Raw genomic sequence first — 16,662 nt, 5'->3', positions numbered from 1 at the left:
TACAATTTCGCTATCCGTCAGCGCACCGCACGTTTTGACCGCCTTGTCTACGGCGACCTAATCTTCAAAATTGACGTCCCCGAGAGCATCACCAAAATCAGTGCCGTCAAGCTCGCTTGTTGACGCTTCCTCCGCTGAAATTTCAGAGGCATCCTCCGAAGAAGCTGCCACAAAACCGCAAGCCTTGAAGCAGTTTGCGATTGTTTCTTGCTTCACACGATCCCATGCTCGCGCCAACATGTGGATGGCACTAAGCAGGCTCACCTCGTACTTTGTGGAGCTATCCATACACAAAATCATGCGCGCGAGGAGGTGCTGCCTGTACAGGACTTTAACATTCTTGATGATGCCTTGGTCCATTATCTGCAAAACAGCCATTGTGTTTGCAGGCAAAAATGCGAGGCGTATTGCACTCAAGGCTGGCACATCCACGTGAGCACTGCAGTCATCGACAAGGAACAACACCTTGCGGTTCGAAGCAGCAAACTTGCAGTCCAATTTGCTTATCCAGCTCTTGAAGATCTCGGCCGTCATCCACGCTTTTTTGTTCGCCTCATAGTCCACAGGCAGCGTCTTCACGCCTTTAAAACATCTCGGCTTCGCGGCTTTCCCGATCACAACCGACATCGTTCCATGCCAGTCATGTTTGCCGCGATCAGCACCGACACTCTCTCCTTGCTGCGTTTGCCCCCAGCGCAGTCGTCGTCCTTGAATGTCAGAGTCTTCTCTGGTAGAAGCCGATAGAAGAGTGCAGTCTCATCTGCATTGAAGATGTCTTCCGGTCTGTATTCGGCGAGATATTCACACAGCTTTCCGTCCTTCCACGTGGCGCACGTTTCCTGGTTAACGGACGCCTTTTCACCACACACGCTCTTGAAAACCAGGTCATGGCGATCTTTAAAGCGCGTCAGCCATCCATCTGACGAAACTAAGTCATTGATCCCCAACATTGCTGCAAGTGTTCGGGCTTTCATCGTAACGATGTCTCCGCTGAGAGGAAGTTTGTTGCTCCTGGCCTCCCTAATCCAAACCAGCAGAGCCTTCTCCAGCTCTGGTTAAGCGCCGGTGCGCATTCGCTTCTGAGAAGTCTTGAACTTGTCGTTCTCAAATGCATCCATTATTGTGCGCTTGTTCTTGATGTAGTTAGACAGCGTGTTCGGCTTGATCCCGTACTTCCGCGCTATGTCTTGTTTGGCGGCACCTCCCTTCTCAACTTCCTTCAAAACCTCGACTTTCGTTGCTAGGTCAAGCGTGCGATAAGAGCCACCGTTTGCCATGGCTATAAACTGCGCGACTATGTACAGTCAATTCCGAATCACTCGTGGAACAACCTAGCCTACGAGCTTCCCGCACAAAGGCGCGCGGCTAACACACGCTATGGTGACTAGAGGGGGGTAGTGTGCCAGACGCCTTATCCGCGCCATGGAGGAGGAGCGCGCGGAACGCAGTGAAAATTTAGCCACCGCTAGGGGCACTGCTGTGTTCAAAGGTGCCACGCTTGCGACGGCCGGGCATCGACTAGGCTTCACTGGCTGCGTTGGCGCTTCGCTGTCGCCTCTGCCGTTGTCTGTGAAATTTGTCTGCCGTGTTGGGTCGTCGCGTTGCCACACGAGGAATGGCCTTTTCAGATTCAGACTCTTGGATGTAATGAACCATGCCGTCAAGCCGCTGAAGTACGTGTTTGTACCTGGATGCAAAGGCGGGTATCGATCTTGCTCGCAAAAGCTTTCTGTATGTGTTTAAAGCCCCAACTTATGTCTTGCAAAGGGAGCAATGGGCCCGAAATATTAAACGGGCTGACAAAGAGCTTACCAACGACAGTGTGGTTTGTGAACGGCACTTCGATGAAAGATTCGTTGAAAGGACCGACCGGCACACAATCAACGGTGAGGTAGTGGAATTGCCGCGCGATCATCCGCGTCTGAAAGAAGACGCCATGCCCACTGTGTTCCCTGAGGCACCTAAGATTGCACGAAGAAAGCTCCGATAAAAAGGAAAGAGAGAAATATATGCGAGGAGCGTGGACCCGCTGCAAAACGGCAAAAGCTGAACGCAATCAACAGGCTGTTGATTGCGTTGCTGTTGCTGTTGACCGCTGATTGCTGTTGACCACAACCATTATAAAGCCTACACATAATTAAGGCAAGTTTGGTTGTATCTTTTTTTTTTGTCATGGAAGTGCCGAAAGTGATGAAAGGAATGAAATGGGGCATCTGCTTAAGAATATTTGGGGTGTGCAGACCGCTTGGTTTTTCTTGCAGAGTCGTTCGCGTAGTATTCGACAGATGGTAAGCGCGATCATTATTAGCTAGACTTGGCACACGACATATCACTTCGGTAAGTTTGGGGTGTGATCATTACACGGGAAATAAAAAAAATTGGATTTTGACAAAATTCAAGGGTGCGATCATTACGCGAGTGCGATCATTATGCGAGTAGATACGGTAAATGCCCAGCCACAAAGGTGGAACAGACAATAGCGTGATTTTTCCTTTCCCAAAATCTCATTGTTAGGCAGAGACAATTTGCTTGTATTTCTGCGGCATGGTGTGTTCATCTAGTCACATTGCACAATGTATGATTAATGCGGGGAAGCTTTGGATGTGGAAGAGATGTCCAAATCACAGGCATTCGACATCCTTTGGATGACCCTTGACTGCCTTAACTAGTGGAACATATTATAGATGTGAACTTTACATCGGTAAATGTCTTGGATATTTGGTCTTTTGTGGCACATCCAATGAATATTTGTAGTTTGCTGGGATAAGTTGTGTGCAATGTCTAAAACATGTTCTTTGAACATCTATGGGACATAAATGGTTATTTGGGTTAACAAACTCATTTATATAGACATAGGATATAGTAGTGGTCCTACAGCACCCACCCTGGGGAATAGTAAAAATAACAGGCAGCAAATTTGAAGAAAAATTTTTGGGAGATACAAGTTAGCTTCAATTAGTGTGGTAAGCAGAATTCCATTCAATTATGAAAGTCGGTAGACCAATACACTGGAGCTTGAGGAAAAGCTTAGCACATGAAATGAGATAGAACGCTTTGATAACATCTAAGAAAATAACATCAATCTAATCTTGCTTGTCTAGAATGTTATCAAAACTATGAACTGAGATTAATTGCATAATGGTAGAACAGACATTCCTGAAGCATGTTGGAAGGTAGTGGGCATGCTATTCTTGTAAAAAAAAATTAGTAATCAAGCTATTATATGCTCTCAAAGTTTCCAACATGACAGGAAATAATATGAGATGGTAGTTAGAAATAAGTATTGGATAACCCCTCTTGGTAGTGGTAAATTGCGCACTGTTAACCAGTCCAAGGAAATGGTAGCACATTTAAGCAGTACGTAGAAAATGACAAAGAATTTTGAAAGCAGCCCTGCATGGCGATGCAGAAAAATCTCGAGAATATTAAGTGGGCCAAAGACACATTTGTCTTGAGATTCAGCAGCACTAAAAAAAAAACTCCTGACAAGGAAACTGTTCGATTCAAGGAAATGCAGTGAACACAGTGGCACGCTATGATCTTCACTTGAGAAAATGCCATGAATATAGGTATTGAAATGGGCAGCAATGCTCTGCGTGATGGAATGTTCGGCCCAGGATCGCTTTACCAAATGACACAGCTGTCAAGGGCTTGTACACCTACACTATTCGTCGAGCTGGCACACTAGAAAAGGATACTATACCCGTATACAGTTCCAAGTACAAAACAAAAAATCCAGGCATGCTGAAGTACCTGTAACTGTGCTACTCGGCTGGAGGGTCGTCGTCGAGGTCGCCATTGTGGATGTGCAGCTGGTTGTTTTCTAAAGGTTTCAAGTCCCTCTCTTGAAGTGGGCTTGTGCATTGATCTACTCTCTTGTGGCTGATAGCACTGCCCCAGTACTCAACCGAGGTGAGACAGCAACAGGCGGACAGCAGGCCAGCAGAACACCAGGATGCAGCTGTCGACTGGCAAGTGGTTAGCCAGCCATGCGTGTGTCAAGTATAGCAGGTTGGCAGGACATCGGACGACCACATCTGAACAGCAGGCGATCAGGTCTGTGGTCAAAGAGCTGTACCAGGCAGATAAGCCAGCAGGCCACTGGTACATTGGCCACCAGGTCCACACAGCAGACAGGACGCCCTGTAGTCGATGCCATGAATTAGACGACTGCTGGTGAGAAAATTCGCTTTGAAAGCCCAGATGCTCGCTCTCTCTCTCATGGCACGAAGCTCTGTCGTGGCCATGCAATGCACCACTATCTTTTTGTGGCCATACTATCCTTATCAACACACACTGCTTGTAATAGGGACCGCCCCTTCATGCATTATCTGGCTTACTGGCTTTTTCTTTTTAAGAAAGCTCCGATACTTTTTCTGGCGAATTCCACATGAAGGTAAACAAAGTTGTACCTCTGCAAAGTGCATTTCACTACATCCCTAAGGAAGCTTTGTGTGCCACAGACAATGCTTTGACAGACACATGCCTGTTTTAGGTGCTTAATTATCCTTTTTAATTGTAAGATGCCTTGCACAATTTAGGGATTTTGCTTAGAAACTATTTTAGTTTGGTTAGGAATAATGTTTTTCAGGTAATGACTACAGATCTCTTCGCTCATCATCATTTTGATGGGTTGAAGCGGCTATGGGAAAGATCAATATAGTCTAGTATAACCCCAGTCTAGTCTAGATAGTCTAGTATATGGGATATGTCTTATTCTTGGTACTCTGATTTACAGCTGCTATTATGCCAATCGAGATCAGGAACAGCATTCTTGTTTAAAAAGGGGAACAGAAATGAGTGAGTAAATTATCGACCAATTTCAATTCTGCGTATATTTCCCAAATTTTTTTAAAAAAGCTCTTCATTCTCGACTGGTCTCTTTTACCGATAAGCATGACATAATAGACATAATCATAGAATCTCAATCTGGCTTTCGTAAAAATGATTCCATGGAACTGGCATTCCTTAATCAAAAAGAATTTATACTGCAGAAGACTGAAGACAGAGTGCATATATTAGGTATCTCTACAGACTTCATGAAGGCATTTGATTCTCTTAACAGGACTCTGCTCATTCAGAAATTAGAATTCTATGGCATTTGTGATGCAGCTCGTGAAATTCTCCATTTGAATCGTAGCCACCACCAGCAATATGTTTCTATTGATAACACCACATTTTAAATTAAATACACTTCGTCTGGAGTGGTATCCTAGGACCATACCTTTTCAATATATGCATAAATTGTATAGTTAATATGGACCCAAATGTTAAATATATTATCTATGCCAACGACACGAGCCTATTCATAGCCGACGACGAGTGTGACAGGTTATCCCAGCACATAAACCAGGTTCTGCTTAAGCTGACCGAATGGGCATCGTGTAATGGGTTAGTGATTAATGTTTACAAAACGCGTGCGGTTGTATTTCAGGCAAAAAGCAAGCACTTTTTGCCACGTAGCCTACCCCTACTGGACGTAAGCTCTATCGAAGTTGTTAATAACTTCAAAACTTTTGGTGTTGTATTTACTGAACATATGTCATGGGACCTGCATACTGATTATGTAGCTAACAAGGCAGCTCGTGCATTAGGACTTATCTACAGTCACCATGACTTATTACCAACGACGACTAGGCTTCTGGTTTATCACTCTTTATTTGTGTCTTGCATTGAATACTGTTTCCTCGTGTGCAGAACCACCACTTCTACAAACATTTTGAAAGTCGGAAGGCTTTGCAACAAAATAATAAAGGTAATTGCTAACACCACTCCCAATCATCAGGCTCGGCCATTACTCAAGAAGTGTGGCTTAATTACTTTGGAACATTCCTATAATTTTAGGCTATACTATGCTCTACGAAATGAAATGAAGGAAAATGTTATTTATGCTCTGTGGGTAACCTAAACGTACCACACATACATATAACACTAGACATTTTTAATATTGGGAAATGCATCCCAACAGAACTAATTATGATGAAAGCAGGTTACGCTGTATCATCCCTAAAATAATAAATGATTTTTATGAGCAAAATTTAAATGCAGAGCATTTCACACTCGACCAACTCGGGCAGTATTACATGTAGCGCTGATATTATATTGTATTCTTTTTTTTGCTGTTTGTGTGTTTAGTTCATGCTGAGATGTCATTTTTTTTTATTTGTTTACCATGAAATGAATCATTTATTCCAGATATTTAGTGCAACTGTTTTTGTGCTTCTCTTGAATGTGACTACAGCTCGCACATTTGTCCATTTCAATCAATTGTATGTAGTTAACCATGTGATGACTCATTCAATAGGTCTGTGATCCAATGCTGATCAATGTCCAAGATACAGGGGGAGAGAGCTTCGTCAAGCAGCCTAAAAGCAGCTTTTTCTCACTCCTCATGTTCTGTGTATTGCACATGAAATACTTCTACTACTACTACAAATCTCTTCCAGCTTATCATCATTTCCATGGGTCAAAGCGGCTATGGCAAGGATCACGATAGTCTATTACAACCTCATCCCTGGCGTACAAGAAATCTTTTACAATAATACATTTAGAAGATGAGGTACAGTGCATAGTCAGAATGGGACAGGAGAGAAAAACCCTACCCTAATCGGAGAGATGTTCAATTGTTAGGACATAGTTATATGAAATAAACAATTTTTGAAACCTAGATCTAGAATGGAAGCTGGACGAAATGAGACAAAATGCTGGCTTTTCGACACTGCAATAGGTCATGGCATAACACAATCTTAAAGAGGTGCCAAGCATGTGTATTTCAAAATGAAATTATGCTAGGTATCATCGGCAAATTGACATTGGTAACTTGGCCAGCATCACCTGTTATCATTTTTTGCATTTTAAGGTACTAGTGTGATCCCAGAAATAGCACAAAAAATTCAAGATGGGAGAAGCGGAGAGAAAATTTAGTGGCCTGTACACAGCAATGAGCAAGAAAGAATAACCCTAAAAAACACAACTTTAGAAGCAATGCTTTCAAGATTACTGATTTGGGATAAATGAAATGCAGATAAAGTTTCATATATATATTATGTCGCCAGGAGATGATAACAATGAAGCACGTGTGCGAAAGCACTGGCGGTTTTGGCACAAGTGTGCCTCACAGAATGAACGCCTCACCATTGCTGGCTCCTACACCTCAACTACCATTTACCCATTTCCTCGAGTTAGTAAACCATCAGCAGCCAACCACGGCTGTAGAAACCAAACAATTGGCGATGAGGTAGACTCTGAACTCGCCAGCACTTCACCGACGTCAAGGATCAACATGGCGATGGCCGACTTTGGTCGGCTACCAGAGTTCAGGGGCAGCTCCGGCTTCTGGAGATCCTGGGATGGGAGGCTTCAATTCTTTTTCAAAGCTAACAACATTACGGGTGCTTCCAAGAAATGTGCTCATCTGCTAACATTGTGTGGGCAACAGACTTGCGACACGTGTGCACTCTCGTACAACCCAAGCAGCCCAGCCAAGTGAATTACGAGGACATAGTCAAGATTCTCATGGCGCCTTTTGATCCACAACCTTCTGCAGTCTTCAGCAGGACATGCTTCCAACGACGTGACAGTGAGTGATTACGCGCCAGCGCTCAAGAAACTAGCAGCTGATTGTAATTTCAACATCTGCATTTGTCATCAAGTACTCCGAAGTCTGCTACTTTTGGCATTCCCCGAAAAGTCGTCTCCACCAACGGAAGAGTTTTTATTTCTAGCGAGATAAAGCAGTTCTATGCATCAAATGGCATACAGGTCAGCACATCATCAGCGTATCACCCTGCGACAAACAGCCAGGCAGAATGCTATGTGGCAGAACCGAAGAGAGCGCTCCTGATGGATACAAAGTGGTCCTTACAGTGTCAATTTGCGAGGTTCCTGTATCGGCAACACATGACAGTTCACACAGTTACAGGAATGACACCTGCAAAAGCGATGTTTGGATGAGAACTTTTGTGTCCCTCAACCTACTCAAGCCAGAGACGAAAACACAGATCCACGAGCGCCAGGAGACACTGAAGCAATAACGTCACTTCTCAGTAGGGGAAAAAGTGCTTATCCGTCAGTTTTTAAAAAAGCCATACTAGATTGAAGGTGAAATACTGCATCGCATCGGACCCCGATCTTGGCTTATAGAAAGCATCCTCGGAAAGGTTCGGCATCACCTCAACCACAACAAAAAGAAGAGTCAGACTAGGCAAGCAACCCAAACGTTGACGGATTGGAGCATAGCAGACAAATTATCGAATGCAATGCCAAAAGAAACAAGTTCTGCTGCTCCTCTGGTACCGGACTCACTCGATACGAAAGACAACACTTCCTCTCAACCATTGACCTCGATGTCACGAGCAGGAACAATGCAGCAAGTGCAGCCACCAGAGGTTAGGCAGCCTCCAGACCGCTATGCCGATTTCGTCTGAGGAAGAACTGATATGTCAACAGAAGACGTCAACGGTGAAGTGTGTGTGCGAAGGCACTGGCGGTTTTGGCACAAGCACACATCACGGAATGAACGTCGCGCCAGTGCTGGCTCCTATGCGTGAACTACTATGTACCCGTTTCCTTGAGTTAGTAAATCGTTGGCAGCCAACCATGGCTGTAGAACATAACACACACACGCACACACACACACACACACACACACACACACATTATTATCACAAGTCCAAGATGGCTGTGGATTCAGATGCAACGGGTAGGCTTAGGCAGTCACACCAGGACCGTTCAGCCTGAGCCCCACTTGCATTGTGCTGGTGATCCAGCTGCGGAGCTCTGCACAGCGCACTTCTTCATTAAATCTTCCCCCCTCGATGAAGAGGGAGCCACACAGGTAGTCTAAGGTGTTGTGAGGACAAAGGGCTCATGATATGGCTTGAGGCAATCTACATGCACAGTTTTGTGGCCTCGGCGACGCAGGTCCGTAGGGGGCATCAGAGGTTCGATGACCTAGTTTACTGGAGAAGTTTGCTGTATGACCCGGTAGGGTCCATGGTATCTGGAGACGAACTTGGAGGAGACATCTGGTGTCGAAGTAGGAGGCACCCACAACCAAACGAGAGCGTCAGGCGAAAACTGGTGGTGGGGGCGCCTATTGTCACGATGAAATTTCTGTAGCACTTGTTCTTGCATTGTAAGTGAGTGTACGAGTTGTCGACATTCTTCTGCATACCGGGCGGCTTTGTAAACTGATTTACCCTCTGATAAGTCAGGACAGGTAAGGAAGAATAGTGTCAATGGGAGATGACGATTCTCGACCACATAGTAGAAAGGAGCGAGAAAAGCCTGTCGTTGCCTGGGGTGCCGTATTGTAGGCATACGTGACATAGAGAAGGACAAAGTCCCAGTTGGTGTGGTTGGAGGAGACGCATATCGAGAGCATATTGCCAAGAGTTTGGTTAAAGCACTCTGTCAAGCCGTTTGTTTGCGGGCGATGTGCGGTGGTACAGTGATGAATAATGTGGTATTCACTGAGAAGTTCTTGAATGACATTGGAGCGAAAGGCACGGCCTCGGTTGCTCAGAAGTTCACGAGGAGCGCGCCGTGACGTAGAACGAAGCATTGAAGCAGGAAGGAGGCAACGTCACGAGTCGTCGAGGCTGGCAGAGCAGCCGTTTCTGCATAACTCGTGAAGTGGTCTATAGCCACAATGACCCAGCGATCGCCAGCAGCCGTGTATGGTAGAGATGAAGGAATGACACCTGGTCTATCCCAACCCGGTCAACGGGTCATGAAGGGCATGGTAAAAGTTGCAATGGTCCAAAAGAGCGGCAAGGATCAGGCTTGCGGGGTTGACATTCTGTGCAAGAGCGAATGTACTTTTGCACAAAGGTGTACTACCATGTGAATAAAACTTATGGCGTAGTCTGGTGCAGGTCTTGAAGATACCAGCGTGTGTGCACTGAGGATCGGCATGGAAAGTGGCGCATACATCAGCACGGAGATGCTGGGGTATTACTAGCAGCCATTTGCAGCTGTCGGAATGGTAGTTATGGCAATAGACGATCCATCATGGATGGCGAAATACGAAGCTTCTCTGCGTAGTGCTCAGGATGGTGGGCGTGCGGGTGTATCAGAGCAGTAATCTATCAAAAATGAAATCCAGGAGTCCTTGCGCTGCTTTAAAGCCATGTTGACAGAAGCTAATGGAGGAAGTGGGTCGTCTAGGATGGAGACGCTGGCAATGACGCCGTGATATGCGAGCGCGGAAGAGAATCGGCACCGGCGTGCTTCTTGCCCGAGCGGTAGACAACCCAGGTGTCATACTCTTGGAGCCTCGGTGCCCACCAGGCCAGGCAGCCACAGGGATTTTCGAGGGATGACAACCAGCAAAGTGTGTGGAGATCAGTAACAACATCAAAGGATCAGCCGTACAGGTATGAACAAAATTTTATGGCCCAGATGATCGCTGGACATTCTTTTTCCGTGACTAAATATTTCGCTTCAGCTTTTGTGAGTGTGTGGCTCACATAAGCAACAACATATTCTTGGTAGCCGGCCTTTCGCTGGGCAAGCACAGCGCCAAGGCCAACATTTCCATGGGAGCAGTTGGATCGATATGGCACAGTATCAGTGGTGTTGTGAGCAGGCGATGTAATGTCGCAAAGGCATCATCACAAGCCGGGGACCACGCGGAAAGATTGGCATCTCCCCGAGGAAACTCTGTCAGCGGTGCCATAATCAAAGCAAAATTTCAAATGAAGTGGCAGAAGTACGAACAGAGGCCAATGAAACTGCGCAAGTCTTTGAGAGACATGGGCCTTGGAAATTTTTTAACAGCACCTAGCTTAGTGGCATCAGGGAGAATGCCTTCCTTCAACAGGACATGTCCGAGAATGGTCAGCTAGCAAGCCCCAAAGTTTAGTTGGAGGCCAGCATCACTGAGACAGCTTAAAACCTGCTCCAAGCAATGAAGGTGAGTAGGAAAGTCTGGTGCAAACACTAATACATCATCCAAATAACACAAGCGCATGTTCCATTTTGAGGCCTCCAAGAATGGTATCCATCATGTGCTCAAATGTCGCGGGTGCATTGGGAAGGCTGAATGGCATCACACGAAATTCATATAAGCCATCTGGTCTGATGAAAGCAGTTTTTGGCTTAACATCTGCAGCCATAGACTTGTCAAAAACCAGAGCATAGATCGAGGGAGGAAAAGAACTCTGCACCTTGTAAGCAGTCTAGGGTGTCATCGATCCGCAGCAATGAATAAACATCTCTTCGGGTTCTTTTGTTTAGGCAAGGGTAATCCAGGCAAAAGCGGATCGAGCCATCCCTCTTTTTAACTAAAACAACTGACAGTGCCCATGGACTGTCGGATGGTTCAATGACGCTATGCTTTAGCATTTCACCTACTCGTTCGTCAATGATGCAGTGTTCTGTTGACGATACACGGTATGGTCATTGTCGTAGCACCCGTGTCAATCCGGTAACATACAGTCATAGTTCGGCCCAGAAAAGTGCTATGGCTGTCAAAAGCAGGGCAAAATTTGTCGAGGAGACGGAGAAAGTCATGGCATTGTTTGGGGTTTAAGGTGTTGTTGACAACGTGGCTGAAAACGTCTTCAGGCGATGTGGCCGTTATGGGACTACAGTAGAGGTTGTTGACCTCTGACGATCCAACATAAGTTTCCAACGTGGTAAGGGTGTTGTAAGGCTCCACAGTGCCGAGATTTGCCATGAAGCAACGTAATCGAGAATCGGAAATGGTTGTATACAGGAAGGTGTGCCGCACCAGCTTGAAGGCCAAGCAGCGCAGTTGGGAGTGGTAAGAGATGGCAATGAACAAAAGCAGTGGAAGGTGTGAAGAGTATGGTAGAGTCGAAGGCAACAGAACAGGATACAGGTGCTAGAACAAATGTACATGGAGGTATCTGGATGTCGTCAGTGAGGGGCAACTTGGCGCAGGAAAACGAAACGTCGTCAGATATGGCATTGCCAAGCGAAGAAAAGGCAATTCCTGCACGGGAGTAATCAATGACAGCTTGGTGACAAGACAGAAAATCCCAACTTAAAGTAATATCCTGGAAGCAGTGGGGAAGAATGACAACTCGGCTACGTAGAGCACTCCTTGAACTTTAAGTCTAGCAGTACACGCAGCCACTGGCTGGACGTGCTGTACTGTGGTCATGCGGAGTAATGGACCGAAGGAAGGTGTTGCGACTTTTAGTAGTGAGCGGCATAGTTTTTCGGCAATTACAGATATGGTGGCAGCTGTGTCCATAAGGGCAAGCACACAGACAGCTTTAACAGCAACATCAATAATGTTTGGCGGCGAAAGAAGGGGGCTTGAGCTTGGCGACAATGACGCAGTTCTTGCCTCAGGAACTGCGCTGGTTAGTTTTCTGTGTCAGCGGTAGAGGGATGTCGACGCATCGGAGAGAGCGAGATGACGACGAGAAAGAGAGTGGTGGTAGGTAACTGGTCGAAGGCTTGGGCAGGGAAGCTAATTCGTGGTCTGGAGCGCAAGACAATGAATGGTCGTACGCAGCTGCGTGTGGATCGTCACATGGATGAAGTTGACAGCGGTGACACAGGCATGCAATGTGTCCAGAAAGACCACAGAAATATGTGATGTACCGAGTGTCTGCTATGCGCCAAGGATTAATTACTTGATGGACTGGAGGTCATGGCGGCGTGGAGGTAAAAACAGGGCTAGACATCAGAGGCGAGGCCTGGAACGTCGGTGGTTATGCAACGGTGTCGGCGTAAGTCAATGCGGCAGTAACCTGAGGCGCCCGCTCCCGTGGAAGGACCTCGGACACTTGTTCTTGTATAACGTGTCGTAGGGTCAGGCTAAGGGTCGAACTTGACTCCAGCGGATTGGAGATGAAGATCTGACGAGCAACTTCTTCCCGCACGAAAGCCTTGATCTGTGAGAGGAGGGTGGGACCTTGAAAAGGTGGGGTTAAGCCGGACAATTCCCGATGTGGAACAGGGCGGCAGGTGACAAGGCGTTGTCAGTGGAGCACATCATAGCTTTGGCACAAATCAATAGCTTGAGCTACCATAGGGCGCTCTTCGAAATCAGCATCTGAAACGTGTCCTTCTCGATACCCTACAAGATATGCTTGATTTTATCGCCCTCAGTCACGGACACATCAACCTGTTTATATAGGTCGACAACAAGTCTCATCAGGTTGCCGAGAGCATGACTGCCGATGCTGTTCGGTACGAAGCTTTCTAACAGCAGGACGGCTCGCTGAATTTTGTCTTGAACACAATCCAGCTTGGGATTTTGCTTTCATGGTATCGAAACCACAAGTGGGCAATTCCAGTGAGGTAAAAAGGGACGGTGGTTAATTTCATGACGTCATCCAATTTGTTGTTCAGACTGACGCGTTCATAAGGTGAGAGCCAGTCATCAACATTGTGGTCGTCAGTGCCACTGAAAATGGGAGGGTCCCGCTGACGGGGTGTGCCAGGGCATACGCAGGACTGGGGAGCAGGTGGTGGTGAGCTTGTGGTGGTTTTGTTTATGTAGTCATGCTGGAAGTGAGAGTCTGGCTGTGCAATTCCAGGATTACAGGAGACCCAGCAAACCACTAATTAGGACAAAGAAATCCGACACAGCTGTGGACACACGAATGGTGCCGACTTGAAGACGCAACAGCATAGGCTTAGCCAGTCAAACCAGGAACATCTGGCCCAAGCCCCCTTGTGTAGCGCTGGTGATCCGGCTGCAGAGCTCTGCACGGCGCACTCCAGTACAATGTGCGTGTGTGTGTGTACATATATATATATATATATATATATATATATATATATATATATATATATATTTCTGACAGCTGTGGCCCCCCTCTGGACAATTGACAACAGTGAACTACAGGACAAGCACTAGGAAAAACATCAGCACCCTCGTTTTCCTCACGCAGCCATGTTTCCGTAACAGCGACGACATGTGCATTGTAGCTCAACAAATGTTTCCGAGTTCAGTAGTTTTATTCGCTATGTTTCATGCACTGATGTTCAAATGCCTTAAATCTTTATGGGAAAACAGGGGGAAGGTGGGAGATGGAAATTTAAGACGATTAGCAAAACGAGTACAAGGCGAAAGCGGGAGCAAACATTCTGACAAGTGGGCTTGCCTTGAAAAAATACAAGTCCACTTGTCGAAACGCTGGCTCCCGCTTTCACCTTGTTCTCGTTTTGGTCATCGTCTTAGATTTTTATTGCGAGATGTACTCGGTCAGTCCAGTTTGATGTTATTTTGAACAAAAGCTGGCTGCTTGACTTTTGTGCTTTTCATGATTCCAAATGAGTAGCTGACTGCCAACCATGTTTTAGAGTTTTTAAAAGCGATATTTTTTCCATTTTTTGCTAATCGGCTATAGCAGTTTCCCACAACAGCTTACTCTTCCTGATAGTTCAATAAAAATAACTGTTCTATACTGAAAGCTTCGTGCTTACAGCTTATGGTAGTTTTTTAGAACTTGCTTTTCATTGTAATGTTGGAAAAAAAATCAATGGTCCTTCATTGGCACCTTTCTGAAAGGGTGAGTTTGTCCAACCGAAGTGCATTTCATGTTAGGTTTACCAGAGAAAAGGTCCTGAAGAAGCTTTTCCTTTAGTCAAGACTGACTCATCTGGTGCACCAACAGCAGCAATGTACTGCCAACTGCAGGTTTCTCAATTATTATCCTTCAGCTGGAGCAAATGAATGGTTTGTTCTAGATTTTCAGTTGAAGCAGCTCATTTCTGAATTCCACCAACTGTACATACAAATCATATACAATCTTTTCCAAGCTAATTTGTTGTGCTCCGAGTCCAGTTACTTCAGCTCTTAAAGTGTTAAGCCCTAACACAACTTATTTGAGCATATCTTCCACCCTACCTTGAAGTGGGGCCTGAATTGGTTTTAACTTTTATAGAAGTTGAACCTTTTATAAAATGTACAAATTTTATAGAAGCATGCACATAAATAAAACTTGCTGCACTATAGAAATGCACTGCTGTAGGTACAGCAGGACCAAGAGGCAATAGATGCCACATTTAATAGAATATAGTAACCACCAACCTGCATGAAGCAGAGAAACTTGTTAAAGCCGCGTGATGATGCCCAGTCCACCATCTTTTACAGGAAGACCTGGTGATGTCAAACGTCCAAAGAGAGGTGCTGGGCATGAGACAGATGGCGTCATGAAGCCCAGGACAAGCCTGCATGGCACCATGACAACAGTAATTTATAGTGACACAGACACATTGTTGCTTGCCCACACTGTGGCCATGAAATGAATACAACTTCGAACACATGCTCTGACTGTGCCCTGCCAACGCAGGCACGGATTTTCCTGACCAGTCCTCCTGGGACTCGGTGCTCAGAAGCACAGAGCTCATCGCTCAGCTCAAGGCTGTCCAGAGGGCCTGGGCGGCCCCGACCTGGGTGGAGCCGCCGAATTGATTTAAGTCTTTCTCCTCAGGACCTAAATCAAGTTCGCACTCACTTACTGCTTGACTTGCACTGTTGCTTGCTGCACGCAAAGCACTACCCCCTGCAGGGGGGCAAAGAAACTGTTTGTAAAGCTGCATCCCGATACCCATCCCACCGAAAACACCTTTTGTTGCACCTGTTGAAACTCCTAACATATTCAAACAATAGTTTCACTCTTCTGTCAAATGACAATGATGTCAACATTATCAGAGCTTATTCATTATTTTTTTATGTCAATCAGAAAAGTTTATTCTGAATGTCACACACAGGCTGCAAAGGGGGTACAACAAAGGCCTACAAGAAATCTTGTCACTTGCAGAGAAGAATGTTTTAAAGTGTCACTCATAAATAAACATAACGCCCAGAGGACTTTGGGGTTTATACAGTACAAAGTATGGTTAATCAACTGAAGACCTATGCCGTTGTTTCAGGCAACCTAGGCTTGATGAGCCAGGGATATAGACTCGCTTTTTCATGGACATGGACCAAACAAAAGAATCACCATTTACACACACACACACGTACGTAGAATTAAGCTGGACCCTGTCCTTGTCTCAATATTTCAGCTTATTGTAACGTACAATATATTAGGATGTGAACAAGTCATTTAAACCACTCAAGCCGATAAACAAGCATGACCTACATTTAACCTAGTCTAGAACACTTTCCTGCAGCATCTGTATGTGGCTAGCGGCATCATCATATGCATCACTGACATAGCTAACGCCGCCTCCCTCCTTGGTTGTAACCAAAGCGTACCAACAAATTGTCTTTGTTTCTCAGCAGCCACTGTGTGCAGTGGTGTGGGCACCTAGGTCCACATGGTGTCAGAAGATGTAGACCCCGACGAAGCAGGCTAACTAGTAAAGGCCTAATGATCAGCCTTCGCTGGACAGCCATGCACCCGTGCAACCTTGGCGCTGCAAAGGGTTACAGCAACCACAGCAACAGCGAGAAATGTGACATCCCTGCTGCCAGCCTTGAAGCCCCTGGATACGACACAAGATTTTTAGGTAGCATGGAAACTTTGGGTGAGCGAGTACAAGCTGTACGAGACTGCGACCGGGATCACAGGTAAACCTAGAAGTTCAAGCGGCAATGTTTGTGGGTCGTAATCGGCGAAGAGAGATGGAGGATCTACCACACATTTAACTTTGAAATGGAAGCAGATCGCAATGACGTAGATAAGCTGTTTGACAAATCTGAAGAACACTGCAAGCCTGTCG

At 45.8% G+C, this 16,662-nt stretch overlaps 1 long non-coding RNA gene across 2 annotated transcripts in view; it reads right to left on the bottom strand.

The window, feature by feature from the left end:
- The window catches only part of LOC142567927 (uncharacterized), a 90,823-nt gene that overhangs the window by 59,800 nt on the left and 14,361 nt on the right, over positions 1-16,662 (bottom strand). For both annotated transcript variants that reach the window (XR_012825308.1, XR_012825309.1), the window contains exons 2-3: positions 15,023-15,162; positions 3,754-4,143 (exon numbers count right to left, since the gene is read on the bottom strand). This is a non-coding gene — a long non-coding RNA (uncharacterized LOC142567927). The remainder of the gene's footprint in view (positions 1-3,753; positions 4,144-15,022; positions 15,163-16,662) is intronic.

The sequence above is a fragment of the Dermacentor variabilis genome, unplaced genomic scaffold (assembly GCF_050947875.1).
Source record: "Dermacentor variabilis isolate Ectoservices unplaced genomic scaffold, ASM5094787v1 scaffold_15, whole genome shotgun sequence".
Lineage (NCBI taxonomy): Eukaryota > Metazoa > Arthropoda > Arachnida > Ixodida > Ixodidae > Dermacentor > Dermacentor variabilis.
This window is presented reverse-complemented; position numbering and strand designations above follow the sequence as displayed.